The sequence below is a fragment of the Pleurodeles waltl genome, chromosome 4_2 (assembly GCF_031143425.1).
Source record: "Pleurodeles waltl isolate 20211129_DDA chromosome 4_2, aPleWal1.hap1.20221129, whole genome shotgun sequence".
Classification (NCBI taxonomy): domain Eukaryota; kingdom Metazoa; phylum Chordata; class Amphibia; order Caudata; family Salamandridae; genus Pleurodeles; species Pleurodeles waltl.
In genome coordinates this window covers 623,566,780-623,590,009 of record NC_090443.1, presented here as the reverse complement: position 1 = coordinate 623,590,009, position 23,230 = coordinate 623,566,780, and the positions used below count along the sequence as shown (strand labels likewise).

The 23,230-nt window shown below is 42.9% G+C and overlaps 1 protein-coding gene across 2 annotated transcripts in view; it reads right to left on the bottom strand.

Annotated features, from left to right (window-relative positions):
- Positions 1-23,230, bottom strand: part of TTLL7 (tubulin tyrosine ligase like 7) — a 950,867-nt gene that overhangs the window by 822,952 nt on the left and 104,685 nt on the right. Inside the window, exon 3 of one of the 2 annotated variants that reach the window (XM_069232205.1) lies at positions 10,329-10,500. The exons of the other annotated variant lie outside the window; for it this stretch is intronic. The gene's annotated coding sequence lies outside the window, so the exon portion shown is untranslated. The remainder of the gene's footprint in view (positions 1-10,328; positions 10,501-23,230) is intronic. 2 annotated transcript variants of the gene reach the window in all.

Genomic DNA, 23,230 nt, shown 5'->3' with positions numbered 1-23,230 from the left:
GGTTCTCGTCAATTCAGTGTATTATCTATATTTTGCCTCTGTTGATTCCTGTTCTTTTGTTCCTGTTTCAGGAATCTATCTGTTTGGAGGTTTTTTCCCATTTTCAGGTTTTTTTTCCCTCTGGCGCTATTTCTGAAGGGCACGGTCTGTTCTTGGTGTTTCCATTGCCTACAGCACCGTGGCTACCAGAAAGAGTCACCCCTTTCTGGGCCAAAGCCGAACATTCAAGACCCACGCCACTCGATCTGCGGATTCCAGGCGTAAGCAGCACGTGAGCCGTGACAGACAGTGAACATCACGATCGGGCTGGTCAGGGGGGCCCCTGCCAAGTGCATGGGCAGTGCAGGGCCCCCTGCACCCCGTCTCCGCCAGCATATACATGGCGGTGTTACAGCCATGGAAACGCTGGTGGAGAAGGGGGGGTCGTAATTCCCGAGGGTGAAGCTGCTTGTAGTGCAGCCCTGGTGGATTAGGACCACCAGGATCGCCAGACCCTCCTGTGGGAGAGAAATGGCGGTGCTAGCAGTCCATCCGCAGCACAACTGCCGCGGTCATGATGTGGGGGTCAGACAACCACCAAACCAGTCGGGCCATGGCTTTGGCAGTAGTCAGACCGCCAACACGATCTTGGCAGTCAATAGCCCGCCAGGGTCATAATGAGGCCCTATATACTTTACACTGTATTATGTTTTATTCTAATATATTTTTTAAATATTAATTTATACTTTATATTCATTAAAAAAATGAATACTCTTACTTTGTTTTTTATGATATTCCCCTACACAATATATTTGACAGAATTTTTTTGTCATTCCAATTATAAATATAGGAAGACAATATTAAGGTAAACAATATTTTTGTACCTCGATATTTATGAGCACAATATTTTATCATAGCACTATAAGAACTTCTGTACTCCAGGACCAGAGCATTCTTCAAAACCACCTAGGACCATCCAGTTGCCCAAAATCATAGTGTCTCAGAATAAGTGAATCCTATCCATCTTGAAGCTGTGAGTTTAGGTTGAAGAACTGTTTTTTCAGTTAAGAAAAGCACACTTCCCAAAAAGGAGGCTGGGATGCTGGATCCCCTCCTAACCATTAAACTTCCAACCTTTTAAACTCTTTATAAAAAAAGTGGTTGCCCCTGCAAGAAAGGTTGAGGGGATGACATACGGTTGGGGGGGTTGTACTAATTATACGTTGTACTAATTTTCCTAAGGCCTAGGGTTCTGAGGATACCTACACAACCCTTGAATCAAGGAAAGCAGGAGCGCTAACTGGTTTGACCTCCTTAGGGCTCTCGATGGATAGAAGTCCATCTGCTTCTGCCAGCTCCTGAGAAGCCTCTGCAGAGAGAAAATTGTGTGATGCATATGAGAGGTTAAAGAAATAGTGGGTAAGCTTGGCATTGCTGTTGTTGAAGTACCCCATCTGTCACCTGCCAAGCAAGTACATGCCTCTGATATATTATTTTGATGGAGGAATCTAAAGAGTTTGCATAGTTTAATTTATTGTTAAGGAACTGTTCAACGAAGTAGCAACCAATGGATGATTTTTAATGGATATCAAGGCTCACACCTCCTATTTTGTCACTCACATGAAAAAGCAATAGGATCAATTTCTTATGCCAGGAGATGATGTAAGCATTGGCATCCCCTAAAAGACACATCACACAGTGCAGCCATCCACTGATGGCCACAAAGTCTAACTCACACCCTTTTCAAGCATGACTAGAAGTGAAACAAGCCATCAGTAACTTCTAAATGGTAATCTTGCAAATGCTTTGAACCATGGTCCTTACTACAGTGACTACTGAAGGAAGGAGACCATGCAATTTTAAAATGGCCACTCTCTGACAGTTGGGCGGGTGGCAAAAGGCCAAAATTAAATTTACAAAAAGAGAGTAGGACGTGGGGGTAAGCAGGCAGATGGGGAGAGAGGAAGAGAGGCAGACAGGGAGTAGGGAGAGAAGAGGGGAAAAAAAACAGTCCCTCTAAGCCTCTGCAAAGCAAGGTATGAGGTCAGCAGTGGAAAGGACATATCATCCAAACAAAGCACTATGACCCAAAATTATTTTCAGTGGGACACACACATGAATATGGAGGACAGCTATCAAATCGTGAGTAGGGAAGTGAGAGAGACAATAAAGCCATTCAGTCAAAGAAAGGAGCTGACCCAAAGCCCACTTTAAGTATAGGTAATGTACTGTAAACAATAGGATTGCTAACAGATAGCTGAAGCTGTCTGCACCTGATACCTAGAAAGCATATGTTATCCCACTGCACAATCTCTGGTCCTCTTGTTCAATCAGAGTTATTCACTAGCAAAGTCACACAGCAATGCATGTTACTTCTGGAGAGTACATTCAGGACAGTACCTTTAACCCTCCCTCGCCCTGGATGGGAAGTACATTAAAGCACAGGGCGGGGCACGTTCTTTCCATGTTTCTAACCTTCACGATTATTGCTTACAAAGGGATGGGTTGAGAAGCAGGATGTTGCTGCAGAATGTCCATGCAGCTCCAGAAAGAAAGAGGCTGCTGGATGACTGCAACCTCATTCAGACTAAAAGCTCTTTCGTATAATCAGAACCAATACATGTTTCAATTGTAGGTTGAGTGGAGTTCGAGTCCGTTTAGAAATTGAGTGATCAATAATGCACATCTTTATTAAAGCAATCTGAGGCTAAAAGATGTATATTATGCACTTACCTCCATCCCTATGTCCCCTGAGTACTCAGCCCTCGAATCTGAATGTTATGCATTAGAATAGAACAGCACTGCTGCAGTTGAACCTGGGAAGGCGCCCCAGTGTTGAGAGAAGTAAACCGAACAGTAGGACAAGAGTAGTAGCATTTTATTCTGACCTGTTTCTCAATCCCTTTGTCATTCACAAATTTGGCACGAGCATTCTACGTGACTGCCTAGTCAATTGAAGACGTGCTTTTGAGCTTGCCTTCTAAAAGGCTTATGTTGCTGGTTTACTTATTAGAAATCATTTCTGCAAGTTGCCCTTGCTGGAAGGCCTTGAATCACGTTGCAGACAAGAACGTTTAATCAGCTCTTTGCCACACCCGCTGGCCTTTCACCGATGTTATTGTGCTGCAGAAAATACTGTCACAGGTTTCCGGCCGTCATATCAATAGACACATTAAAAACGTCATAATAGCAGAGGCCATCTTCATACTTCCAGGCGTCACTGCCTTGCCTTCAATATTATAGGAAAAAATAACAAATGGAACACATTTGACATTCTCCCCACTCATCTTTTAAGGTGCCTCCAAAAACATTAGCTTCCTTATTTATTGCAGACAATTTACACCCAACACAAAAACAGACCCCAGTTTAAAAAGAGCAATTCCTGCGACATCGGAGGAGCTTCTCCACCTATTTGGTGCATTTGGACTGGCAAGATTAATTACCCGAGCTTTAAAAAATAATTGGAAGGCTTTGGATACAGTGATCACTCCATAGATAGACAATTACAGCTACACAAGCTTTCTACCTGACAGCCACAAAGTCGACAAATTCTGAAACTATAATAACCCCCTTTCCAACAGTATCCTGATTTGTTTTTATCAAGCTTTAAGTGTCTAAATTATTTGTGGTAGTGTATGTTGTAAGTAAGAGGCCAATTAATATTGTTATGACAATGGGGACATAAAGCATTGAAGCAGCCAAAATTAGCTTTTCTAAAACTTGCCACTCCGTGGTGGTCGTAAGCAAAGTATTTTGCTGGCCCATGATTTATCAACATAGTCTTAAACGATTTAACCACCATGTTTGAACTACTCCATAATGAATGCCTATTCCAATCTGAAAGTAGGAGTCTTACTGCCAGTCTACAAGTATGATTGCACTATCCATCCCTCCTCCAGGTCAACGCAATTAGATCATTCAATGAGTGACGGATGAGCCATTAGTAACTACTGAAACTGATTTACAAGATAGGCCCTAGTGGTGAACAACGTTAAGCGGGCTAAGGCCATTTCTAATCACAATGAATTCTGCAGATATATCGTACACAGACTAAATACTCTCTGCGAGCAGTTGCTTTGGTCAGTATCTAACTCCCTCCTCAACAAATGGAATTATGCCATACAGCATTTTAGCTTATAGGTCAGTGTGAACCAAACTTAATATAAGCCTCGACAAATGGCATGAATTTTGCAAATGCCTTGATAGGCATAGAGGCATCTTCTCTAATATCTATGGAAACATATTACAACTCAAATTATTAGAACCCCCACACTGCCAAATAGGTATAGAAGGCTGCTACATGCCAAATGTTGATGCCCCCAAGTTACTAGTACACTCGCTTTATGCTTGCTAAAACAATAAATTTTGCTATGCTTTGACTTATACTGAAGTTATTTCCAGAACTATTTTCCAAACTGTAAATATTCAGGGCTTCATCGCAACATTGGCAGACCACCAATACCGCAGTGGCCATCGGACCAACACACTCCAGGCACTCCAGGCAGTCCAAACACCACATTACGACCCTGGCGGTCGGACGGCCAAGAGACCACCGTCCCCGCCAGGTGCATGGTGCCCGATGGGCTGACAGCAGTGGGAGTCGTGGTCAGCCACGGGAGTGCTGAGTCCAGTTTCCACCAGCCTTTCCATGGCAGGGACCCCTCCATGAAAAGGCTGGCAAAAACACAGTGCAGGGGGCCCCCTGGCCAGCACCCTTGGAATGCGCTCTGTCTGCTGTGCAGACAGTGCGCGTTCCGAGGTTGTCAGAGGATCACTCTGTGCGAGCCAAGGCCAATGCCGCTGCAGTGTTTCCACTGGGCCGGCAGGTGGAATCCTCCAAATATGGATGTTTCCGCCGGTCAGCCCAGCAGAAATGTTATAATGCGGCCTGGGGAGAGACTGCCAGCTCAGCTGCAGTCTCCGCTCCGCAAGTTTGGTGGTCAGCTCGTTCAACCGCCAAACTAGTAATGAGCACCTCAGTCTTATTAGCAGGTGCTTGAGGCCTACTATACTATTTCCAATAAAATAGAAACAATGCATTTGTGATGGCTTTAATGGAATGCCAATCCAACTTAGTTTGAAAAGACACCATGACGTCTGTAGCTCTAACTGGAATTGCCAGATATACATTAATGAGCAGGGTTGTCAATACATACCCATTAGCGCTAAACTACTGTTTTATATGATGTTATTGGCCGGGAGGGAAATATGTCAGAAATGGGCAAGCGCATCCCTTCGATGATGTCAGAGAGGAAAGACTTGTTAAGATATAACTTTGTATTAGATACAAGGGAGACAGTGGAAGGACTATAAGTTCTGGGAACCATTAAGAAGATGGCTAGAGAAGTAATATCTGGTTTGTACTATGGTTACATTCTGTGCTGGTTTTGGGAAACACTCTGAAGGTGTGCACTAAAGCACTACTAATCAGAGAAGTAGACCATTCCAGACAGGAGCATCTAAGAAGAGGTCAAATATCTGTTAAAGGACCTTTGGACGAGGCCTCCAAGATCGGATGTTGCCGGTTAAGTGAATGAGGACAAGAAAAAAGAAAAAAAAAGAAAAAATTAAACACCCATGTTTTAAACCCCATTACACATGTTGAACCTGTTCTCCAACTTAACTCTCCCCGGGCCTCTGAGCAGTATAATCATACAATAACTGAAGCGATCCCTGTTGATATCCCATTTAGAAACCTTTGATCTCAAGCAATTCTTTTACAATCCACGTGATCAAAAGATGCCAATGGTAATTTCTACATCTGGAGAGAATTATAGACTATAATAAAAACATCATTACATAATTGATTGTACACGGCCCGAGAAAGTGAGTTTAGGTAATCAGTAAAAAGCCTAACTTCTCCATCAAACGCTCAGCATAAATGTTTGCCTCTATGAAGAAATGTAATGAGAGTGAGGGCTAACGTTGGCCACGTCGTGATAGCCACTCACTAAATCAGCTCTGGCACCATAAGCCTTCCAAGGGCCATGTGCATATACTGATGGGCAATAACTCTACAACATTGAATTTACTTATGCCTAGGTCTCCCTTCCACTGTGGTGTTGTCCTCAGCACATACCTCTGCTTCTTTGGCCTTTAGAGAAAGCCTTCATTGTTCATGGCAACAGGGCGCCCGAGGTGCATCTGGCACTGCACTGCGTTGGCATGTGATTTAGACTCACTTTCTGTGCCAAAGCATGCCATCACAGTGACACTGCTACAGACACTACCTCCAGCCAGGGGGTACTGTGTCATAATGCAGCGGGTGGGAGGCCACCAGCTTGGAGCCTTTCTCCCAACTGCCACAATGGTGGTCCGGCGGTCGGACCGCTGAAGTCATAGTCAGGGCCTTAGTTTGAATGTAGAAATCTGCACGGCAATTTTCGCCCAAAGCTATCCAACAATGACTCTCCCTACTCAGACACCCCTTGCACGGCTGAGCTTTACTTTCTCAGAACATTTTTCTCAAGATTTCTTCTAAGTCCAAATTTAAGCACTAACAAGGCCCAATCCACTTTATGTATTCGAACTGCGCCCCATCACCGTCGACCATATTTTTCCACTTTGACCTGGTTTCGTGTGACTACGTGTCCACGGTTGACGCTTCAATTTTTAGGCACTAGTTTTCACTAAAAACTTTAAAAATTCATAACTCTGGTTCTACTGAATGGATTTTTGTCAAATCATTTATTAAAATATATTTTTTTGAATTGGTGTGGGATCTTTCTTGTGTTGTGTTTTTACTTTATTGCTGTTTGTGTACAGCACAAATACTTTCACATTGCTTTTAAGTTAAGCCTGCCTGTTTTTTGTGCCAAGCTACCCACAGTTAGGCACAGGTTAGTTTAGTGACATTTTGCGGTTCACCCTGCAAGGACATGTGAGTGCTGCTTAACCAGGGATTACACACCAGCCAACCAACAACATGATTTCCCACAATCAAGATTCAATAAATGTTGGTTTCAAACTCATTCTTCTACTGAAGGGGAACAGATTAGAAGCATTGCTTATGGAATAAAATATCGGCCTACTCTCATGCTGCTGCAGCTCCACTTTTGTGGCAATCTTAATCTGGGTAAGGATGATACAAAACTGAAGTTATAAAAAAGCTGAGGCTGAGGGATATATTCAACCATGTTTCCTCTTCTTTTAAATTCTGCATCTGACCAGTAGAACACTTTCAAATGCAAAAATAACAGTTGGTGCAGAACAAATCAAACATTTACCCCCAGTCACAAATCTGGGTTTAATCCATCAGTTTTTTTGCTCACCATGCCATTCCAGTTTAGACCCAGCCATATGCAAATCAGTCTTGACCCTGTTCCCCATGGGAACAGTCCAGCCTGAACTGCCAGACCAGGTCCTCCCTGGACCAGAAACAAGCATCCTGGGACCGGTTTCGGGGTATCACCCCTCTTCAGCTAGGCTAGCTTGCATCTGGTGGCATAGTGAGCATGGGACCTACGGCTGGGCATACCCTTCCCCCTTGGGGCAACAAATGCGAAACGAACAGTTGATGGACGGAATGCCGAACAAATCAAACATTCACCCTAAGTCACAGATCTGGGTTTATTCTATCAGTTTTTCTGCTGACCATGCCATTCCAGTTTGGAACCAGCCATATGCAAATCAGTCTTGGCCCTGTTCACCATGGGAATAGTCCAGATGAAACTGCCAGACCAGGTCCTCCCTGGACCGGAAACAAGCCTCCTGGGACCAGTTTCAGGTATCACCCCTCCTCAGCCAGGCTAGCGTGAATCTGGTGGCATAGTGAGCATGGGACCCAGGTCTGGGCATACGCTTCCCACTTGGGGCAACAAATGCAAAAAGAACAGTTGATGGACGGAATGTAGAACAAAATAAAAACATTTACCCCCAGTCACAGATCTGGGTTTAGAACATTTTGTCACACTTTCTGGTTATTTACATATATAACGGACACAGAATGTACTGCCTTTTCTACCATGCTAAGAGCTGTGTGTATGATAAAAGTCAACAAAATGGTTAAGCTAAAATTACAGTGAACTCCAGACTACCATATGGTAATCCACCTAAATGTCAACTAAAAAAAAATCGTGAGACCATAATATAGTAGCTAAATATTGTGAATACAAAAATATTGTGGAATAAAAGGTTGAAAGTAAGTGTATCTTTGTTATTGTTCTACAGTAATTCTGAAGTTTAAAAGATTGCCTAACATACAATTTTTTATTATATTTTTCATTGTCCTGGATTACGTTTTTCTATTATTCGTTTTTGTGAATGTATGTGTCATTATTATTTTTAAATATTTTAACATTGTATTTTTTGGGGAAGTCTGCTTTATAGGGGACTATAAGAGGTAAGTCGATGGGTAGTGTTTTTTTAAATTATGTAATAATTAATTTTAGATTATTGAAATGAAAATTATTATTTTTATTTATTTATTTTAATTACTTATTTTATTACATAATTATTATTTTTTAAATTATATAATAAATATAACCTTTACATTGTGGGGTGTTATTTTTACAATACATGTTATTTATTGTCATTTATTTAATGTTGTATATTTGCAATGTTTGGCTTTTTTGTTTATATGTTTTCTAATTTAAAAAAAAATAAATTACTTTTTTGGGGGGGGTGGGGTTCATTGTTAGATTGGGTGGGTAGTCCTAAAATAAAGATATATATACTAGTTATTAATAATTGCTTTATGTATATATACTAACTGTGATTTATTTGTTATTTAACATGTTTATTTTTCGAACTGACAAATCTGATTAGATGAACATTTGGTATAGTATTCATCTATTAAATTATTAACATGGATTGTGGGTGGAATGTATTTTTTAAAGGAAGTTACCAAATTATAATTAAGGCTTCCACATTTCTGTTTTTACTGATTTTACAGAATAATACAGACAGAAAACCATCTTTCTTCCTGTCTGTTAATTTTTAAATATGGAAAATAGGTTTTCTTTTGGATGCTTCTCACTAAAGTCAATCATGAGTGCTAGGGTAACAGTTAGGGAGATTGATAACTAGGGGAGTTACAAAAGAAAGATTTCCTACTGAAGCTTAAATAACTGCAGATTTAAGCTGTTCAAGCTGTTGTACAATACAAATGCTTTCAGATGATTGTATTGTACAGTAGATGGCTAAACCCCTTGAGACTTTCAAACAGGATGAAGGGCCTCATTACGAGTTTGGCGGAGGGGATTACTCCATGACAAACACGATGGATATACCACGCACAGTATTACAAGTTCCAAAGGATATAATGGAACTTGTAATACAGCGGACGGGATATCCGTCACGTTTGTGATGGAGTAATCCCCTCCGCCAAACTCGTAATGACGCCTTAAATATTTGTTGGTTAAATAAATGTAGAAATATACCAATTGACGCTTCATTTTGTACACTAAGCACAAAATAAATTTGGATAAATATAAATGAAATGAGAAAATAAATAGCCATGGATAAATACAGGTGGAAATGACAAAAAATAAATACCAAAAAATCTGTAGCCATAATTATAATTATTTTATTTTATGTATTTATTTTGGCCTTAAAATAATATTTCATTATCAAAGATGGTTCTTGTTTTTTGGCATGTGCTTTTTATGTGGGGGTTTGAGTGGTGTTGTTTACTTTAAATATATATATTTTTTTAATTTGGAATCTATATTATTTTTTAAAGCCGATCTCAGTTTCTTATTCTTGATGTTTTAAATAACTTTAAATGTGTACTTACATTATTTAGGTGTATTTAAGAGGCATATTTAATCTAACCCCTCTAATGTATTCTCCCTAATGTTCATTAGTCCGGAGTTAGAAGAGTTAACCTATTCAAACCCCAACACCACCGAAGCATGTACTTTCTCCAGTGTTTGTTAGACTGGAGTTAGAACAGTAAATCTGACCTCCTGACCCCCCTCACCGATGCATGCAGTTTTCCAGTGTTTGTTAGAATGGAGCTAGAATGGTAAATTTGCTCTCCCATGTATTCACCTTCCTCATTGTTTGTTAGATTTGAGTTAAAATAGTAAGTCTAACTTCCACCCTCTTGTAAGCACTTTCACAATGTTTGCTATATTGGAGTTAGAGTAATAAATCTGCAACTGACCATGTATGTGGTGCACTTTGTTACACCACAGTTAGAAAAGTAAATGTGGCACCCCCCTCCCTCCTCCACCCCCCCACACACACCCAATGTATGGACTTGCCCTATAGTCAGCAGGTTGGAGTTAGAACAGTGAATTCCGCCAGCCCCCTCACCTCACTGTATGCACTTGTCTAGTGTATGCAAGATTGGAGTTAGAATAGTAAAACAGACCCAAATAAAGTATAGACCAGTGGTTCCCAACCTGTGGTCCATGGACCCCAGGGGACCATGACACATTCCAAGGGGGTCTGCAGGTCTCCAGCGCCTAGCAAAGCCTTCTGAAGAAGAGCTGTGCCTCTTGTTCTTTTGAGGCTGAACAGCGTTCGGGCAGCTCAAGCCTTGAGCCGGCAGGAGGGCACTTCTTCAGCTGGGCCCTATTGAAAAAAACACAAGTGTTTTCATATTTGATTTGTGCATCAGTTTTAAAAGCATTGCAAATTTCCTTGTATATTTAGCAGTTTTCTGCAACACTAAAAGTGTCAAGATAACTCGGGTGACTAATGTACTTGCAAGAGAGAGATGGGAGTTTTGTATTGTGGATGTTTTGATTCTTCTCAGGTAGCACAGATGGGTAATATACCTGCTGCAAAGAAAGTGTACCATGCATATCAAAGAACAGCATTTTTGTGTATAGCACAGTGGGCTACTGCTTTTGTCACAGAGATTCTTTATTACTGTGCAGTTCATAAGTTAAAATTGTGAACTAGCACAGTGAGCTATGAACTGCCCTCAAAGAGCTGCATGCAAACTGCATGGTACTAGTTAGAAAGTCATATTATTTCCCAGTCATTCAATATCCTGATGCTGCTAAAAAAGGTTTGTTGGGTAGTAATAAAATATTATTATTAAAGTCAATGCTAACCACTGTGTTATATTCTGTGTTATATTCTGAATCCTGAGTTTGTGCTTCTCCAGACCAAGCACTCTCAACAAAATGCATACTCCTTGTAGTTCCCTTTGCCTTATGTAACATTTTCTTTACACTGATGTACTCCCCTTTGCAATATGTAACATTTTCTATACACTGAGTTACACAAGTATGATTCATTGTTTCTGTATGTTTGTTATGTAAAGTGCTCCATCACCCTACGCTGGTAACAGAGTTGCTACAAAACAAGTGAATACATGTGACAGAGGGGCTATGGAGAGATAAGAGGCACTGTTGAAAAGTGATAGGGAATCATTGAAGAGCCCCAACAAATATTGTTGTATTCTGGTGCACAGTAAAGCCATCATTTACTATGTTTTAAAAGCTAATACATTTGAATTTTTTATGGAAAATGTGTTGTGGAATACACCATTTTCCCCCAGATTTTTTTGGGGAGAACACCCAATGCCCACCCCCCTTTTGTAGTGTCGCTGCACCCACTAGGTACCCTAAGGAGGCTGTTCGGACAACATTTGCCAGGAGCCTTGTACTGCTAAATAGACCACTATATGCATAAATGACAATAAGCCTGATTCAGGCTGTCTCCCACCTGAAATTGACTATGCTTCAATACATTCTCCAGAATGCTTCTTTTTAAAAAAAAAAAATCTCCCACTATCCTCTTCTAAGTTGTTGACATGTATGTGTATGCATTTATGTGAAAAAGCTTTTCCCCCATCTTATGTACCTGAAAAAAAAAAAAAGAAATTGCTTGGGAAATGTGAGATCTGACCTGAGGATTTAACTTTCCAAAATAAAACCAAACACTGAAAAGTTAGTCAGGGAGATGCAGCACCAGCTTTCCCATTAACACTTTTCGATTTTTGCATATTTTTTTCAATATAATATAATAAAATCTTTAGTAGTTTGAGTGTTTGGAGTGTACCAGTAAGTGTATTTTTTGTGAATTATTGTTTTAATGTCTGAAATTTAAATCGTACAAATTGCTTGGGGGTCCCCGGTTTCCAGTAGTGATTCAGTGGAGTCCTCTGGAGTCAAAAGGCTGGGAACCACTGGTATAGACCCCAGTGTGTTTCAGAATGGAGTCAGAACCGTTAATCTGCCCCGTGTATACGTTTCTAAATATGCAAATCTTAAACAAACACATAAAAACAGCAGCAGCGCTAACTCTTCTAGACTGTACTGAACTGAATAAAATGTACAATGCGAACAATAGCATTGTTTTCCCAAGAATATTGAGACATACCCCACACCCACGTTTTTAGTACATTACAACTGTCTCAACGGGGATAATGCTTCCCTTCAATTATGCAAAAAGAAGGCTAAATTTAGATACTAAAACGGGCTTCCTGTTCCCATGAGGAATTACAAGAATCGTTTACTTATAGCTACCACACCATGTCACCTCTTTTGGTATCTAATAACTGTGTTTTCCTAGTAATTTTGCACTGTCATTTTAAATCAGAACGCGTATTTGAATCGCCGTAAAATTTCCAAGGCAACGTCCCTTCATGACATGCGAACAGAATTATTCCCCTGTTAATTGGCGCTCTCCCTTCGGAGTCTATCTAATCTGGGTACTCAGAAATGAGAGAAGACGCATGTCTACTTAAATGTTTTTATGGAACGATTTTGCTGGTAATGTTTTTTGCGGTGATGGAAGCTGAACCAGTGAAACTGACCTTGCAATTTCAAGGATGCAAAGTGCACAAATTGAAAAATAATTTTAAAGCACCGGGGAAAGCAAAATCGGATTTCTCATTAAACTTGTAATGTTGCAGAGCTCAGCTAGCACAAATATTTTTGGCAGATTTGCCCACATTAATCCTTGTGTTGTCGAGGATTAAATTTTTTAAACGTGTGTGTGCAGTCTGTCATATAACATATTTTGAACTAAATCAAGCAGCTGCATTTACAGTCTATGTTGACAAATGGTCTAATTCAGAAAGAGGGCATTACTTGGCAGGAAAAGCCAGATTTTCAAGTAATAGTCATGTAATAGTGCCCTGGAAGCTAATCAAAATATGCCTGAAAACCTTTGACCATGTTGGTTGGCCCATTTTAAGGAATTTATTATAATGCTGATTAACACCGGACATTCATTAGGCAAACATACACAGTTCATGATAACTTTCTTCCAACGTATGTCTTTGGAGGATGTCCTAACTTCTCTCATTGAGCAAGATCTAAAGCATCAATGGATGTCACAAAGGGTGATATCTTTGAGTCACTGCCAGTCATCATGCTGTAAGCACTTTCCTTTGACTATGTGTTGGAGATCAGTCTGCATGCTTAGTTTGCTACAGTCCCTTGCTAGCCCATGGCGAGGCAGCTACACCCACAACACTTCTATATTTGGCCCAAAATTCAATCCTATATTCACAAACCCAACCAGGCATCTGAATATGTATTCCAAATCTCCCGTCCCTTCTTCGAGATGATTTTCTTAACTTGTTGCCGAATTACATTTTAAACAAGTGCAAAGGCATCACAAGCCTATCTACAATTAAGGGAAAGTATGGAAAAGTTGGCTGCCACATGATAGCTGTTTATTCATTAATGGCACAGGCTATAATTTATTAATTATCCGTAAAGTAAAATACTAGCAATGTATCAAGCGTGCAGGGAAAATTGTGTAGTGTGCCGTAGGTGCAACTATGCAACAGAATGTCCTGAAAATTCTTCAAATCTTCCTCTTTTGCATACTCACATGGATGTTTCACAGACGTTGCTAGGTTGATACCAGAAGTAAAATGGACCCTTCTCCAAGATGGCTCTGTTTGGGTCATGCAATTATTGCTGTTCCATCACTTCTTGAGTAAGGACAGTGCTCCAAATGATTCTGATCCTCTACCCACTCCTCTCATTCAGCACACTCTTGTTGAAGTGAAACAGCTGAAATCTGTGAGAAAGTGGATTATTAGTTGGTATAGGAAAGTGCCCCTTTCAATCAATCAACCAATCAGGGATTTGTAAAGCGCACTACTCACCCGTGAGGGTCTCAGGGCGCTGAGGAGGGGAGGGGGGGAGTATGTGGAGGGGAGGTCCTGCTACTGCTCCAATAGCAAGGTCTTGAGAAGTTTCCTGAAGGAAAGGAGGTCTTTGGTCTGGCGCAGGTGGGTGGGAAGAGTGTTCCACCTTTTGACAACGAGATGTGAGAATGATCTACCTCCGGTTGTAGTTCTGCGGACGCGTGGGACAGTTGCGAGGGTGAGGTCGGCGGAGCGAAGATGCTGGGTCGGGGTGTAGAAGGAGAGTCGTCTGTTGAGGTATTCTGGTCCAGTGTTGTGCTGTGCTTTGTGACCGTGGGTGAGGAGTTTGAAGGTGATTCTCTAGTTGACTGGGAGCCAGTGCTGGTTTTTCAGGTGGTCTGTGATGTGGCAGTGGTGGGCGATGTCCAGGATGAGGCGTGCGGAGGCGTTCTGGATGCGTTGCAGCCTCTTCTGGAGTTTGGCCGTGGTTCATTTATGTATGGTCAACCCCACACTTTGTGCCTCTAATGCTGATGTGTATGACTCTGTTAGTGCACTGGAAACCTGCTAACAAGGCCCCAGTGCCTGTGCTTACTTCCTAAATTGTTATGTTGACTTGGTGATTACATGATTGTCAAGACTTTACCCCCTTTAAGTTCCTAGTAGATGGTACCCAGGGTACCCAGGGCTTAGGTGGTAAAGGGTCCCTAGGGCTGCAGCACAAGTTTATGCCACCCTGAGTGACCCTCCCAAAGTACTGGAGGCAGGCCTACCATTGCAGACAGACGGAGCAGTGCAAACTGCTTGAGATCAACTGTGCCCTTGCCAAGAGTGGCACAGTCCAATGCATTGCCATACATATATGTCTGACACCTCTAAGGTAGGCCTCTGTAACTCAGGAGGTAGGGTGCATTATATTTAAGGTGCAGACATATAAACACAAGCTTCGGTGTCTCTACACCATGCTTTTCATTAAGCCCCAGTTGACCAGGGCTGCTAGCTCCATTATGGTACTGCCTATATATGTTGAGTTTGGTGTCAAACAACTTGCTTTCTCTCCGACAACACAATTCTCGTGTGGAGGAATAGCTGGCATGCCCCCAGGAGCCACCTCTTATTGTGTTCTGGCCGAGCAGCCCATGCTTTTTCCGTGGTTGCTGCTGCCAAGACAGGTTTTTGACCTCCTGCAAGGTAGCCTGGGCGGTCCAATGAGGACATAAACAAAAGGCTGAAGAAGGGAGGAGGACACACCTCCCGCTCCCCAGCTTGGCTATTGAATAGAGCCATCCGGAAGGTGTGTTTCAAAAGCTTCACCACCCCTGCTAGCCATCCACGCTGTCCTCTAGTGAGGAAACAGCCCTTCCCCTGCCCTCAGGCACATTTGCTCGTGGACAGGTGGGAAATTAGGTATGCAGGATGGTGCACACCCCCCAACCCCCCGGCTGGCTGACCACACCTCTAGAATGAGCAGCCCGGTCTGTGCACTAAATTTTGATTTCTGCCATTTTAGGAGTGGTAGAATAGAGGGTTATGGGTAGCTAAAGGTGACGTGTCCCACCGAATGTGGTCACCTCAGGGGCAGTTTAGCTGTAGAAACTAGCTGCCCATTGACCACTAGTCCCCATACCTCTAATTCCCCTAAATCCAGGATTTAAGAGACACCCCTCACACCACAACCTGAGATCTGATTGACCAACTTCAAAGAAGGACCAAGAGAAGCTCTGCATCACCAACAACCTGACTCAGCCCACTGTTCTAAAGCAAAAGAGTGAAACTCTGCCCCTTGCGGCAATAGACTGGGAACTGTGTGATTGATCTTTGTCCTTGGCTGAAACTCATCACTCCGGACCAGAGGGACACCTGTGGAAGCCAAATGCACCTTCAGTCTCCCTGGGAGTAGTAGTGGCCCTAGTCCCCTGCAAGCTGCAGGTAAAAGCAACTGCAGAATCAGATTCTTCACCGGCCATCGGGACCGCCATGGAAATGTCAAAAACCAGGTGGTCACGTGTCTTCTAGGAGCCATAGTCCAGCCAGCCTCCAAGATTCAGGTTGCAATATACCACTCCCTCGGACCCCGGGAAGTTCTCAAAGGATTCCCAAACTTTTACTGCTGCCAAGGCTTGTTGTGTGCCAGTCTGGCAATAAACCACCACATTCAACACCACATAAGCAGGTCACAGCATGCAACCTGCAGCCAACATCTGCAACCCAGCCCCAGCTGAGACTCTGCATATCTTTGTCAGCGACGTTGTGTAAGCTGTAAAGTTATCACCAGTGCAAGTCCTGTTCAGCACCACAGATAGCTAGGACAAGTCTACACCCAGGACCCATGGACCAGAGCGAAGTGAACTGACTGCTGTGACCTAATCCCTAGACTCGTACAACTTTAACCCTGGAAGTGTTCCCAGCAGCACTACCCCCAAGTGATAAAAGTTACGCAGGGGCTCCTTGCTATTGATTTCAAGACAAATTCCATCCAGTACCACAGGCAACCAGGACAACTCTGCACCCAGATGCCACAGGCTAGGTAAAACTGCACTGATTATCGCGATCTGGTCCTGATGACTGCACAACCTAACCCCCAAAAGAGTTCCATGAACTCGTTTTCTAAGTGTGCTTTTGCAACCAGTGTCATTCTCCCATAGACTTCAATGCAACGTTTAAATGCCAGTTCTGCTGTGATTGAATATTGCTTCTAAAATCTATAACTACAGTTATACTTATCCAATTCTGTTTTTTGGTGTCTAAATTTATATAAAAATAAGCTTTATTTTTATAAATTGGTGTCAGATTTCTTTTGAGTTTTGTCAATTACTTACTGTCCATGTTGGTGCTATGAAATGCTTAACATGTTCCTCTAAGTAAAGTCTGACTGCTCTTTGCCACACTACCAGGAATGAGCTAAGGATTTACTAGTGTGAATCCAAGGACCGTCTTTGGGGTAATGTGAAAGTATTCAGGGCCGGCCTTAGCGCTGGTGGCAGCCTGTGTGATAGTCTTTTTTGGCACCCCGTAACCCCATGACCACCGCCTCAGATTCCCTCACTATCACACTGAAAATGGGTCACTCATCTCTCCATAGTACCCCTTTCAAAAGAGGTATATTGACATGTTAATTGCTTCCTGAAGGCTGGACGGACAAGGAACTTTTTAGAAGGTGCTTAAATCGCATGCTTCATAAGTTATTGCTAAACACAGCAACCCCCCTGAGGTCATATCCCCCTCATCCAGGTCAGCACCTGGTGCAGCTGCATCGCTCGCACCACCCTAAAGCCAGCCCTGAGAGTATTACACAGTGAGGACTAACCCCCCCCACACCATGTAATACTCCATTTTCCTACAGTTGGGTGGATGGTAGTCCCCCAAAAGTAATAGTAATTCAGCCTTAACTCAACCCCTGGTAGCGAAGGCACAGAGCAGACAGGCTTTTAGCAGCTGGAAGTTCCAAACTAGTTAAAAAGCTGAAAACACAACAATACAAAAATCCCACTCCAGTTCATAAACATAGAGAATATTTAATGAAGAAAGTGACATCAAAACAACAAGAATCCAGAGATATGAATTTCTAAAATTTTAAATAAAAATAGCACGAAAAAGCACAAAGTGCCAACAGCGTGGAACTGGTCGTGCTATACCAGGACAACCGCAAAGTTTGAGGCTAACCCCAATGGTGTGTGGGTCAGATATAAAAACCAGGTTAATCCAAGTCAAAAAGTTATCTACAGTCTCAGAAAGTTTCTGAGAAGATAGATTCTTCAGCAGAGCAAGGCAGCAAGCTGGATCTGAAGATGGAGCCATTAATCGTGGATTAGCGGACAAGGTCTTGATGAAGGTGTCAACAAAAACAGGAGAAGCTCTGAGAGAGAAAAGTCCAGATTCCATGCCCAAGAAATTGTTGATGCTGATCAGCTACCCCTCGGCGTCTGGCCTGGTAAAGCTGTCTACCTTCAGACTTAGGGCCTCATTACAAGTGTGCCGGTCTAAGGACCGCCACACTTACATTGATAGTTGGACTGCCGCACTCCGAGTGGTCCGACCACTCAATTAAAACGTTGGTGGCTGGATAAAGACCACCATCATAGATCCCGACAGGGGGGAGGCGGTTAAACTTTTAACCAGCCATGGCGGTGCTAAACTTAGAGGTGTGGCCAAGTTAATGAACAACACCTCCTTTGTGCTCACTCAAAACCAGTTCTGGGGGCAGCTCTCTCATACTGGGTCTAGTGCCTTACTGGCTTCCGGAACAAAGGACAGGGCAGGTTCAGGTGTTAGCTACATCTGCCTGTGACATGGTAGGCCTCTTGAAATAAAATTCAGTTCTTTGGCACTGCTCAGATGGTCAGCCAGGCAGAGAAACAGAACACCTCCTCCCACTCAAGGCCCTTATTCCAGCTCTAGGAGCAAGTTCACGCCTCTTGAAGGAGCTATTCAGCTCATGAGTGACAGTTGGAAAAGGGTGACATTTTTAAAGCACCTTTTGTAAGATATTTAGTACAAATCCAATTTTACCAATGAACTGCAGGTCTGAAAAAAATCATAACAATGTTACTAGACCTGCAGGTCAAGTAACTTAAATTATCTACCTGACCATAACTGTAACATACTTGACCCATAAACGGATCTCAAATTGTGTGATCCTAGTCAGAATTTTTAGTTCACAGAGTAACCATTTTCTTCATTGTCACATATAAGGGTACCTCGCAATCCGACATGCAGAAAGGTGTCTCAGACACCTTCTGCGACTCGCTATGGGGTCGCAAAGACCGACCTCATGAATATTCATGAGATGGGTCGCAGTTTGCAACCCCATAGCGAGTCTAGGCACTCACGGGGAGGGTGGCCTGCTGGAGACAGCAGACCACCATGTCCGTGACTGCTTTTTTAATAAAGCAGTTTTTTTTTCTCTTTGCAGCCTGTTTTCCTTAAAGGAAAACAAGCTGCAAAAATAAAAAATTCCGAAACCATTTGGTTTCGTTTTTTTCAGAGTAGGCAGCTGAAAAAATATTTTTGTGGGCATTCACAAAGGGGAAGGGGTCCCATGGAGACCCCTTCCCTTTTGAGAATGAGTTACCATCCACTTCAAGTGGATGGTAACTGCGAGTTGGTTTGCGACCGCTTTCGCGGTCACAAAGCAACTCTACATCGCGATGCGGTCGCAAATAGGAAGGGAACACCCCTTCCTATTTGCGAGTCGGACTCACATTTTGCGAGTCGGTACCGACTCGCAAAATGTGATTCTGCATTGTGTTCAGCCTTTTGCGCCTCGCAAACTGCGTTTTTCGCCGTTTGCGAGGCGCAAAAGGCTTCATACATCTGGCCGTTAGTTTACTAATAGCATTGCCATCAGGGCAGGAGTATTTCTCAATTTGTTTAAACAGTCACTTTTAATAAATATATTACTAAAGCATGATGTGGTTGCACACTGTCATTTACAGACAGAACATTTCCAAGAGATGTCCAAAAACCTTCCCACTACCTTGCATCTTTAGTGATAAAACTATATAGTGTATTACCAATCTTTGAAAATCGGGTTTCAGAAAACATATTTATTCTTTGCACATAACCAAGCAAAGTGTTAAGATTTGTTTTCATTCTATTCAAATATTTTGTTTTCATCACACAGAAGTACAAACAATGAGCTTTCACAACCACTGAAAGATATTTTAGAAATGTTTGTACAGTTGACTTAGCTAATTTAAATGTTGTGTGCTGGGAAAAAACTGACAAAATCCTGAAACTCTGCAGTGAGAAGGAAAATTAATTGTAAGACTAAATGACTTATGACCTCTGTCTCTGAACAGAGAGCAGATGTGACACAAACAAGATTTAAAGCCATCTTTATTGATCCTCCACTTCCTGACTGAATAGAACACCTAATCTTTGTCAACTTACCAGATGGGGTGAGTAGTCCTAAAAATAGCTAAACCTGATAAAATGTGACTGGCTATAGCATGTGAGCAAGTAGATTTTTCAAGGCCTGAAACAGGTTTGAAATAAATATTTTAAAAGTCGAAGAACGAACTTTTGAGATTGTTCCTAGGTAGAGTTAGCATAATTCGATTTTAATATTAATGCCAAAAGTTTTCCTCTGGGACAGCTAACCATGCTACAATGAGAACAGATTTTGGGTCATTGTAAGGACATGTTTTATAGCAAACAGTTACATGTCCTACTTTTAAATATCATGCATTGTGCCTATTAAGCATTAAGGCATAACTAGGGCTGACTTATTAATATCTAAAAGGAAGTTTTAGGGCAGTCAAAAACTTATTTTGACAGGTTCAATTTGCAGTTTAATCCTCTGCAGTCAGGTTTTGCACTGTCACTCTAGTGGTGGCACAATGTGTGCTGCAATTTACTAGCGACATTTTACTTACAGGCCCTGGATGCATTTTGCAAGGTAAGTTGCATATGTCCATTAGGAGTCTAGCCAAGTTCAACAATGTTTTAGCAGGTGAGCGAATATACGCTGGGACCTGGTTAGCAGAATTCCAGGGCACAAAGTAAAAAAACAGCAACATCAGCCCAAAAAACATGGGGGCAATCATGTGAAAATAGTCATTTTCCTACAAAATTTGTGCACTGGTGCTAGACTAGTCCTAGAGGAGCAATAAATAAGTCTCCCCACCACAGCGGCCAATAAATGTTGTAGTGAGGCATCACTGTTCCATTAAGTGCTTAAGTATAGAAGACACCAGGTTGTGCTACTCCTACCCCTTACATAAAATACTGAATCCTGATATATCACCTGACTTCAACATGGCTGCTGGCAATTGGTAGTTTCCTGTATGTCAGCAGAATGCGCTACTTCGTGGAGCCTATCACCCTCCTCCACCTTTTATGAAATATGATCACCTGCTAAGCAAGGGTTACTGTGGATGATGCAGGTGGCAGTGTTAGCTGTGGTTAGCCTTTTGTGGTACCATAATTGAACACCACTGTGACCGTCATAAAGCTAGGAGGAAGGACGGGCAGTTATTCATTCTAATTCCACTCTGCAGGACTGCAAAATGACATGGGATGTACTTGATGTGGGGTGTCGGCATAAATAATAACAATGTGCATCCACTACAGTGAAAGCATGTTTCCCTGTTAGTGGACTGCAAAGGAAGCACTGCTGTATCATACTGATACACCTTATGCACCACTGAGCTTTGTAAACCACTGAAGAGAAAACACTTAGACCCTCATTATGACATTAGCAGTGTACTGACAGCCACGGTCAAAGTGGCAGTAATACCACCAACAGGCTGGCGGTAACTACTGTGAAATTATGACCATGGTGGTGAGACCTCCCATAGACAGCCAATGTACCACACCAACTGCCAGGGCGTTAACACCACCGACCATCGCGGTAGCCACCTACAGCCAGGAGGAAGTCAAGGTACTGCTCACCATATTATGACATAGCAAACCACCAGGATTTCTGGGGTGTTAGCAACGCCATCAAATGCCTGGCGGAAACATATTACAGAAAAGGAAAGACTCACCTTCAGGGACAGAGATGACTCTGCGGCCGCCATGGAACCTGAACTCCAAGTTTTTCCGACACTCTCCAACGCCATGGCTGTCCTGGAGCACCAACGCCTACAAAGACGACAATGGTTGAGTACAGCCGCCTCGCACACAAGGGAGGGAGGGAGGAAAAGGAGAGTGACACACACATGCACAACATACACCATACACACACAACCAGCTGCACAGTACATTGACAGTTACAGGACCCAGGAGCAAAGAATGCAAGGACACACACCTGTAGTACAATCACCGTAATTTGATGCCAACAGCCACCAGCCACCATAATGAATAAATAACTATATACACGTCAATGTACTAAAGGGCCACATGGCCACAGGGCATTGTCCAAGCCCCAACTTGACTCCTGACATCAACTGAACTCCACTGTTCAGGGGCATCATGTTGGAAATGGGCAGGCACCTCAGGGGGAAGACGGGCTGGGAGCAACTCAGCTGGAGTTGGTATCATGCCCACTGGTTCTGGAGGAGATTTTGATTGGTATTTGTCTACTTCCCTGTGCAATATTTGTATATTTGTACAATTTAGATATCTTTGCTTGTTTTCATGTACATACATATGTAATAAATATCATTTCAGAATTTATTTTATTGTTTTTCGGTTTGGTATATTACTTGGATAGTATTGAATATTGGTTGTAGCTCATTTTCTTTTTCCTTGTACTCAAGTCCTTCAGTGTCAGTGTTTGTCACCTCCTTTCCCCGCCGTGGTGCTCCCCTCGCCCTCCGTCCCACTGGTCTCCTCAGCATCAGTGAACTCTCCCTCCTGGGTCCCGTGGGCTGCAACTCCCTCACTCGCCGGTGCCCCTGCTCCTTCGCCAGATTATGCAAAAGCACACACATGGACAGGATGACAGAAGAAAGTAGGGAGGGGGAGAAAGAAAGGGAGCACAGGGTCAATTACAGCACCAATACCACATATGGCATACACATCACCATCAAACACAGGGACCAAGATTGAGCAGTATGCACCACACTGGCAAACCACTAGCTAGGTACCACAGCAGGTAAGAGCCAAACTATGGCATCTGCACCCATCCTGGGTCCTACTAAGCCCTGTGTGACATGGAAAGCCACCTAGCTAGCTATCCAGATTTTGCTATTCACCTAATAACCCTGAGCTGGACTACGCAGCAATGTATGAGCTGGCATAAAGGGGCATCCACTGACTAAACCCCATCACCAGAATTCCCATGCCAGGCAACAAAAATGGTTGTCACACACACTAGACTTACCCCCTGGTGGCTGCTGTTATGGCCTCAAGCCCCCATCCAGCTCTGGATAGGCCACCACCAGTATGCGGGCATCAGGGGGGTCAGGTTCCAATGGCAACCCCTTCCTCATTGGGAGGCAGTCCCCAGCTGGTCCTCCACGGTCTTCCATGCCCAGCGTCTCAGGTCCTCCCACCATTTCCTGCAGTGGGTGCTCTGCCAGCTATAAACCCCCAGCGTCCGCACCTCCTTGGTGATGACATGCCACAAGCCCTTCTTTTGATGGGCGCTGACCTGCAGGGAAAACACAAACAGAGGGACACCATGAATCCGAATTTCCAGCCTGTCATACATATGGCATTCAGACATAATTTGCCCCTCAAATGGCACAAATTTCACCCGGAGCTCTGCATGTACACTATCACCAGCCATACCCCCCACCCAAATGACACACTGCCAGCACACACACACATCTCCATGCAGCCTTGTTGCATGCA